We start from the raw sequence: 9,521 nt of genomic DNA, 5'->3' as shown, positions 1-9,521 counted from the left end.
ATATGTATATGTATATGTATATGTATATGTATATGTATATGTATATGTATATACATATATGTGTGTGTGTGTGTTTTATTTTTTAAGCTTTCAACTTTATGAATATTTTATATATTAACATATAAGAGTAAACCACTTAGGAGGGAATATTGTGGAGTATAGTTGAAGAGCCAGTATCAAATTAGTAATAAAGTTATAAAACATGAAACTGGTGGTACAAGTTTGCAATGAAATGAAAACTACAAGTTCAAAGGTTGAATGCAAGATGGAGTGTAAGGCAAGTATGAGAAACTGAGCAAAATCTGTACTCAAAATAAATAGGTTTTAACATGGCTGAAGATGTAACTGCATTGTAAAGCCTTTGCCTACCATTCTTGACTGAATAAACTCAGCACACAATATGAAAATAAAATAAAATGTATTAAGTGTTATAAACTCAAGTAAACCTTAATATTGTACTTTAATTGCATATGATTATATGTGATGTAGAGAAATATCACATTTTATTTAGGAGGCAGAGCAATGTGCATACCAGTGACATGCTTCCCACTATCACTTGTTGAATTCTTAAACCTCAAATAAGTGATATTAAATGCTGATGATTTGGGACCATAATTAACTCATGAGTGTAAAGCTTGAGGATTGGGTTCAGTGTCCAAGGATAGGAAAATACAAGGAACCAGAAACATTTTTTTTATGTGTCAATCTATTCATAATTTCCTAAAACAAAGACAATACAACTTACATTGATGTTTTTAAACTAGCTACCTGGTCTAGTTTTTATTGTGGCTGGCTGCATTCTTAAGCAGAATTTTTCTTTATATCTACTATGAAGTCAAGAAGCTATTTTCTTTATATATTGACTTACATGAGTAATATTTAATAGATAATCTCTAGTGAGGATTCCAAATTAAACAGAAGAAATATTTCTGCTCTAAAGGGATTCTGAGTTTAATTAATAAAACAGTTAAATTAACACACACACACAACTTTTATGATTATAATAAGTCTTAATCAGTACAAGAGCTGAGCAGATATCTATCCTCCATGCTATTACATCTATTTCCAGACAATAATTCCATTGCATAATTTGTCATATTTCATCTGGACTGGTCTAATTCCAATTAACCAGTACACATGGCCATTATTTTAAGATTCCTACCCATGATACCTTCTTTTTTACCACCCTGTGGTTTTCCTCTCACCCCAAGCCTGGGAACCCTAAATCTCAACTATATCTCTTCAACCCATCTATTGGCTGTTGGCGTCTTTATTCACTAATCAGAAATAACTTGGGGTGGGGCAAAGTCATAGCATCACCTGGGTTTATGTGTGGTCTCTGGGAGCAAACAGTATTTAGCACATTAAAAGACCAAACCTCAAACAGATTTATTGATGGTTGTGATCTACCATGTCATTGTTGAGAATTGAATTCAGGGCATCTGGAAGATTAGCCTGTACTCATAACTATTGAGCTATCTCACTAGCCATATACATATATATCTTCAAATATATATATATTGATGTCATCAATAATAATTTAAATTTGTTGTTTTTTACATAATGACCAGGAACAGAAGAATGTATACAGCAGTTAAGAATATATAAATCCACTTTTTGCTATATTTGGGATTTTACCCCAGCTATGATATAAATACTGATTCATATGAGTAATATCTTAGTAATAAAGTTATGATGAAGAGTAGAATGATATCAGAAATTGCTTAAAAATAAAGTAATTAAACCATATTTCAACTCTTCTGTTTTGATATATTGAGAATAATAACCTCTGTCATAAATATATTCAAGAAACAGAAAAGTAAATTTTTTAGGTTGCTGTTTTATAGATTCAAGAGGAAGACTATTTCAAATCTGTTGAACTAATAAAAGTAGGCTCATTAGACTCCAATGAGGCACTTCATGACACTACTTCTAGAAATAGAAAATGTGAGAGAAACATTTGACCTTTAGTTTATTCTTTGACTTGTGACTTTGAAAAAATATAACAGGCTATCATGCTCATCATGTCCAGAGTTTAGATGTATGCTGTTCACTGACCTCTATCTTCTGGCCCACTGCTCTCCCTGTGGTGACGGAAGGGATGAGGAATATCCATTGTATACCTTTTCCCCATGAATCCATTGCCAGTTGTATCTACCCAGGGCACAACCAGCAGAAGTGAGCTGGGCACTATCCTCTGACCTCTATCGTCTGGCCCACAGCCTCCCTCCTGTCTTCCTGAGAATTCTAACTGGAGCCTCAGAAGCATACAACATAGATATCTCCCAAGCCAAACCCTTGTTTGTTGGGTCCTCCTGGGTAAACAGCCAGCAGGGCTCTATCTGTGGCACAGCCAGAGGTGATCAGCATGTTCTTTCCTGAGCTCCACTGCCATGCCCACAGCTCTGCTTGTTTACCAAGAAGTTCTCCTAGAACCAGATATATCCATCTACCATCACAGACAACCACATGGCTAAAGGACAGCCTATGAACACAATGAAAAAGAGCCAGGGCAATATGGTACAATCTGAACCCAGTTATCCTGCAGTAGTAGAACATGGATAGCCTAACAGCCAAAGCACAAGAAGATTAACTTAAGTCCAATTGTATAAAGATTATAGAGGCTTTAAAGAGGAAATTAATAATTCCCTTAACCATATTCAAGAAAATACAATCAAACAGGTGAAAGAAATGAGTAAAATTGTCCAAGAACTGAAAATGTAAATAGAAGCAATAAAGAACATGCAAACTGAGAAAAAGTTGAAGAAAAAAACAACAACTACAAATGTAAGAAAGAGAACAGGAACTACAGTTCAGCAATAGATAACAAGAGATGGAAGAGAAAATCTTGGGCTTAGAAGATAATAGGAGATAATACAATAGGAGTATTTGATATATCAGTCAAATAAAATATTGAACTTAAAATATTCATGACAAAAAACATTGAAGAAATATGGAACACTATGAAAAAACAAATTTAAGAATAGTAAGAATAGATGGAGAAGAGTCCCAGGGATGAGGTCCAGTGTGTAATTTTTGATAATAATTAAAATATTAAAAGCTGAAAATAAAAAGGGCCAAGAAACATGGAAAAACAGATATCAAAATTACACCTGAATTCTCAACAGAGACTCTAAAAGCCAAAAGAGCCTTGGCTGATATCTACAGATTCTAGGGGACCACAGATATCAGCCAAGAATACTGTATCCAAGACTTCATACCAATAGATATAGAAAACACGATATTCCATGATAAAATGAAAGTTAAGCAATATTTATTTACAAACCCACCTCTGCAGAAGATACTAAAAGGATAACATGAAGCTGGGGAGGCTAACTGTACCCATGGAAACACAAGAAACAAACCTGTACCAGCACAGCAAAGGATGGAAAATACACACACACACACACACACACACACACACGTAAACCCCACCAACACCAAAATAACAACAACTAAAAATCACGGATAATAAATATCTCTCAACATCAATGGAATCCATACCCAGTTAAAAAGATTCAGGCTATGAGATTGGATGAGGAAACAGGATCCTTCATTCTACTGCATGCTAGAAGCACATCTCAGTAACAAAGATAGGCATTACCTCAGATTAAACAACTGGCAAAGGGTTCTCCAAGCAAAGAAAACTAAGATGCAAGCTGGAGTATCCATTCTAATATCTGATAAAATAAACCTTCAACCAAATTTAGTAAAAAAAATGGGGCAGGACATGTCATACACATCAAAAGAAAAATCCACAAAGATGATGTCTCAGTTCTGAATATCTATGATCCGAATGCAGGACATTCAGATTTATAAAAGAAATATTACTAAAGCTTAAATCACATGTACAATTGCATACATTAATAGTGGGAAACTTTCACACCACATTCTTACCAATGGACACATCATTGAGACAGAAACTAAACAGAAAAATAGTGAAACTAATAGAGGGTATTAATCAAATGGATCTAACAGATATCTACAGAACATTTCACTCATACACAAAATAATATACCATCTTCTCTGGTTCTCATGGAACATTCTGAAAAATTGATCATATAGTTGGTTACAATGCAAGCCTCAACAGAAACAACAAAATTGACAAAATACCTTGCATCATCAGACAACAATGGATGAAAGTTGGAATTCTACACCAACAAAAGCAACAGAAAGTCTACAGATTCAATGCAACTAAACAACTGTCTACTGAATTAACACTGGGTCAAAAAAGAAACAAATAAAGAAACAAAAGCCTTTCAAGGATTCAATGAAAATCAAAGCAAAACATACCCAAATTTATGGAACATGATGAAATCACTGTTAAAAATTTATAACATTAAGCACATTCATAAATAAATTAGTGACATCTCACAGTAGCAACTTTAAAGGACATCTGAAATCCTAGATGAAAAAGAAGTAAAGACACCTATGAGAAATAGACTACAGGAAATAGTCAAACTCAGGGCTGAAACCATATATATTAGAAACAAAGAGAATTTTAAAAAAAGAGCTGATTCTTTGAGAAGATAAACAGGAGAGACTGACTGTTAGCTAAACTAACAAAAAGGCTTGAAACAGTATCAAAATCAACAAAATCAAACTGAAAAGAGAAACATAACAACAGATACTGAGGGAATCCAATGAGTCATCATGTCTTAATTCAAAAGCCTATACTTCACAAAATTGGAAAATCTAAATGGAATGTATGATTTTTCTGATATATAACATTTACCAGAGTTAAATCAAGAGGGGTAAACAATTTAAATAGTCCTATATGCTATCCGAAGGAAATAGAAACAGTTAGTAAAAGTCTCTCAATCAAAAAACAAGCAAACAGAAAAAAAAAATCAAAACAAAACATAAACAAACACAAAAGGCCCAGGGCCAGATGGTCTTATTGCAGAATTCTACCTGACCTTCAAAGCAAAGCTAATATCAATACTCCTCAAACTATTTCACAAAATAGAAACAGAAGGAACATTCTATGTGGCCCCAGTCACTTTGATACCTAAACCACACAGAGATGCATCAAAGAAAGAGAATTTCAGACCAATTTTCCTCATGAACATTAATCTTAAAGTTATTCAATAGAATATTCAGAAATGCATCCTTAGAACACATCACAAACATCATCCAACATGATCAACTAGGCTCAATCTCAGTGATGCAAAAATGGTTCAGTATATAAAAATCTATCAACATAGTTCACCATACAAATAAACTGAAAGAACAAAACAATATTATCATTTCATTAGATCTTGAAGAAGTATTTGAAGAAGTCTAACACCCTTTTTTGGTACTATTCTTGAAAAGGTGCATACCTAAATACAATAAAGGCAATCAATAACCAGGAAGCCAATAACCAACATCAAATTAAAAGGAGAGAATGTAAAACAATTCTATTAAAATCAGGGATAAAGTTGCTATACTATTCAGTATAGTACTTGACGTTCTCTCTAGGGTTGTATACTAAACTATATCAAGTTTCTACAAATTGAAAAGGAAGAAGTCAAAGCATTGTTATTCACAGATACTATAATAGTTCATATAACTGACCCTAACAATCCCACTAGAGAAGTTCTACTGCTGATAAACTCTTTCAGCAAATCGATGGATACAAAATTAACTCAAATATCAGTAACTGTCCTTTATACAAATAAAATAACTGGGAAATTAGAAATTAGGAAAGCAACAGCCTTTATAAAAGCAAAAAAATAATATAAAGTATCTTGGTATAACTCTAACCCAGCAAGTGAAAGACCTCTATGGCAAGAATTTCAAGTCTCTGCTGAAAGAAATTGAAGAAGATATCAGAAGATGGAAAGATGCTTCATGCTCCTGGATCAGTAGGTCTAACATAGTAAAAATGGCCATCTTACCAAAGAAATCAACAGATTCAATGCAGTTCCCATCAAATTTTCAACACATTTTTAATAGAACTAGAAAGAGCAATTCTCAACTTCTCATGGAAAAACAAAACAATCCTCGTACAATAAAAGAACATCTGGAGGTATCACCATGCCTAACTTTAAGCTGTGTCACAGAGCAGTAGAAATAACAATGGCATGGTGCTGCCATAAAAATAAAAAGGTTGATCAATGGAGTAGAATTGAAGACCCAGAAATAAACTCAAACACCTATGGATACTTGATTTTTCATAAAGAAGCTGAAACCATATATTTGAGGGAATAAAAGCATCTTTAACTAACAGAGCTTGTTTAACTAGATCTCTGGATGTAAAAGAATGAAAATAGATCTATATTTATCAATCTGCTCAAAACTCAAGTCCAAGTGGATAAACAACATCGACATAAACTAGACACAGTAAATCTAATACAAGAAAAATTAGAGAACAGACTAGAACACACTGACAGAAGAGACAAGTATTTTAACAGAATATCAATAGCTCAGGCATTAGGATGAAGAATTAACAGACGGGACCTCATGAAACTGAAAACTTTCTGCAAGGCGAAGGACACTGTCAATGGGTCAAAATGACAACCTAAGGTAAAGATCAGCACCACCCCTACATCTGACAGAAGGCCAATATGCAAAATATATAAAAAGCAGAAGAAATTAGACACCAACAAAACAAATAACTCAACTAAACAATGGGGATACAGAACTTAAAAGAGAATTCTCAATAGAGAAATCAATAATGGTTGAAAAACACTTAAAGAAATGGTTGATGTCTTTAGTTATCAGGGAAATGGAACTCAAAATGAATCTAAAATTCAATCTTAGTCACATTAGAATGGCTATTATCGAAACCTCAAGTGACAACCCCTGCAGATAAGGATGTGGAACAAGGGGAACACTCCTTCATTGGTAATGAGAGTACAAGTATGTATTATCACATTGGAAATCAATTTGACAGTTTATCAGAATATTGGGTATAGTTCTATCAAAACACTTAGCTATACCACTTCTGGACATATACCCATAGATGCTCCATTATACCACTAGGATACTTAATCAACTATGTTCATACCACTTTCTTTACAATAGCCAGAAACCTTAAATAGTAAAGATGTCCCCTACCTAAAAAATGTATAAGTGTGGTACATCTATATAATGGAATACTATTCAGCTATTAAAAATCAAAGACATCATGAAATTTGAAGGCAAATGAATGAAACTAGGAAATATCATATGTGAGTTAACCCAGACCTAGAAAGACACACATGGTATGTACTCACTTATGAGTGAGCCTTAGCAATAAATTACAGTAATGAGGCTATAAACCACAGTGCCACAGAAACTAGGTAATAAAGAGGACCCAAGGGAGGATGCTCAAATCTCCCTCAGCAAGGGCAATAATATAGATATAGTACCCGTAGTAGCCCTATAGATGGAGGGAACATGGTGGTGGTGGGGATCGTGAAGAGGATAAAGAGGATGCAAATCAGGTGTGCAGAGAGGGGTTGAGGAAAAGGGCTGAGAGAAAGAAAGGAAAAAGGGGGGGGCCTCTCTGGGACTGTCTGAAGACCTGGGATTGGGGAGGCTCCTGGGAGTCTATGTGGGTGAATCTAACTGTGACACTTAGCAGCAGGGGATATGGAGTATGAAATGGACAACTCCTGTAGCTAATAGGATTTTCAGTGGAGGAAGGGGGCCATCCACCCACCCACCCACAAAATCATCTACCTCAAATTTGTCTACAAGATCTGTCTATAAGATATGCATGGACTGGCCCAACTTGATACCTGCCCCACAATAGATAGCCAACCTCTGACACTATTAATGGCACTCTGCTATGCTTGAAGACAAGAGCATAGCATAACTATCTCTTGAAAGGCGTCTTCCATGAGCTGATGGAAACAGATACAAAGACTCTCAGCCAAAAATCAAGTAGAGCTAGCACAAACATGTGAAAGAATGAGAGATAGGATTGAAGGAGTTGGTGAGGTCATAGATACCACAGGAAGACTTACAGATTAACTAAACTGGTCCCATGTTGGTACAGTTTCTGTGAGACCCAGGTTAAACTGAGACTGAAGTATCATAGTGTGCACCTTCATGCACTCACAAAATAAAGCACAGAGGTTGAACCATAGTGTGAGTATCAGTTTTCAAATGCTTCTATTACTGAGCTGTTCTTTTTTCCACACTGCAAAATATTCACAAGATGAATCTATGATGGACCAGACATATAATATAAGTGAACTTTTGCTGTATAGCATGTAACAATGTTTTATATATATATATATATATATATATATATATATATATATATATATATAAATTCCAGTGGCACATTCCCAATACTTCCCCAATATTCTGGGATCAGAAATGAAACACACACGCACACACACACGCACACGCACACACACACACACACACACACACACACACACACACACACACCTTTTGTGTTTTGGTATATCTTAATCAACTCAATGACTGAACTACTTCCTAACATCCATGCAGTCAATCCACCTTCCACTGATAACCCTGAGCTATTACCTTGGCTACCTTGGACCCATAGGAATGAAAAACTGGACCACACTCTCCTGGCTCCTTCACTTACCGGCTGTGCCTCGCTATCCTTCACTATTCTCAGGTACGACATCTCTCCTCTCCTTCTCCAAGGCATTTCAGATCTGAAGTCCATTCAAGTCCCGGTGGATCAAAGACCTCAAGACAAAACCAAATACACTGAATTTAATAGAAGAGAATGTGGAAAAGAGTCTAAAACTCATTGACATAAGGGAAAAAATCTCCTGAAAAGAACACCTATGACTTGGGCTCTAAGATCAATAATCAGTAAATGGGACGTCACGAAGCTGAAAATCTTCAGTAAAATAAAAGAAAAAGTCAATATGACAAATAAGCAACCTATAGATTGGGAAAAAAGTCTTCATTTGCCCTACAACTGACTGAGGGCTAATATCCAAAATTTATAAATAACTCAGGAAGTTAACTTCCAAAAAACCCAAATAACCCAATTAAAAAATGGGATGCAGAGCTAAAGAAAGAATTCACAATAGAAGAATCTTGAATGACAGAGAAGCACTTAAAGTAATATTCAAAGTCCTTGGTCATCAGAGAAATGCAAACGACACTGAGATTCTACTTTACACCAATCAGAATGGCTAAGATCAAAAACTCAGGTGACAGCACATGCTGCTTAGGGTATGGGGAAAGAGGAACACTCTTCCATTGCTGACAGGATTGCAAACTGGTTCAACCACTCAGGAAATCAATCTTGTGATTCCCCAGAAAATTGGAAATAGTTCTACCTGAAGACCCAACTTTGCCACTCCTTGGCATATACTTAAATGATGCTCCACCATATCACAAGGACACATGCTCCACTATTTTCATAGCTTATTTATAATAACTAGAATCTGGAAACAACCCCAATGACCCTCAACCAAAGAATGGATACAGAAAATGTGGTTCATTTACACAATGGAATACTATTCAGCTATCAAAAATAGGAACATCATGAATTTTGCAGGCAAATGGATAGAACTATAAAATATCATCCTGAGTGAGGTAACTCAGACCCAAAA

At 35.2% G+C, this 9,521-nt stretch overlaps 1 pseudogene; it reads right to left on the bottom strand.

Moving 5' to 3' along the window:
• The window catches only part of LOC114620999, a 79,844-nt pseudogene extending 71,269 nt beyond the window's left edge, over positions 1-8,575 (bottom strand).
• Positions 8,576-9,521: the final 946 nt, after the last annotated feature.

The sequence above is a fragment of the Grammomys surdaster genome, unplaced genomic scaffold (genome assembly GCF_004785775.1).
Source record: "Grammomys surdaster isolate TR1022 unplaced genomic scaffold, NIH_TR_1.0 63, whole genome shotgun sequence".
Lineage (NCBI taxonomy): Eukaryota > Metazoa > Chordata > Mammalia > Rodentia > Muridae > Grammomys > Grammomys surdaster.
The sequence above is the reverse complement of the archived record's forward strand: the minus strand, read 5'-3'. Positions and strand labels throughout refer to the sequence as shown.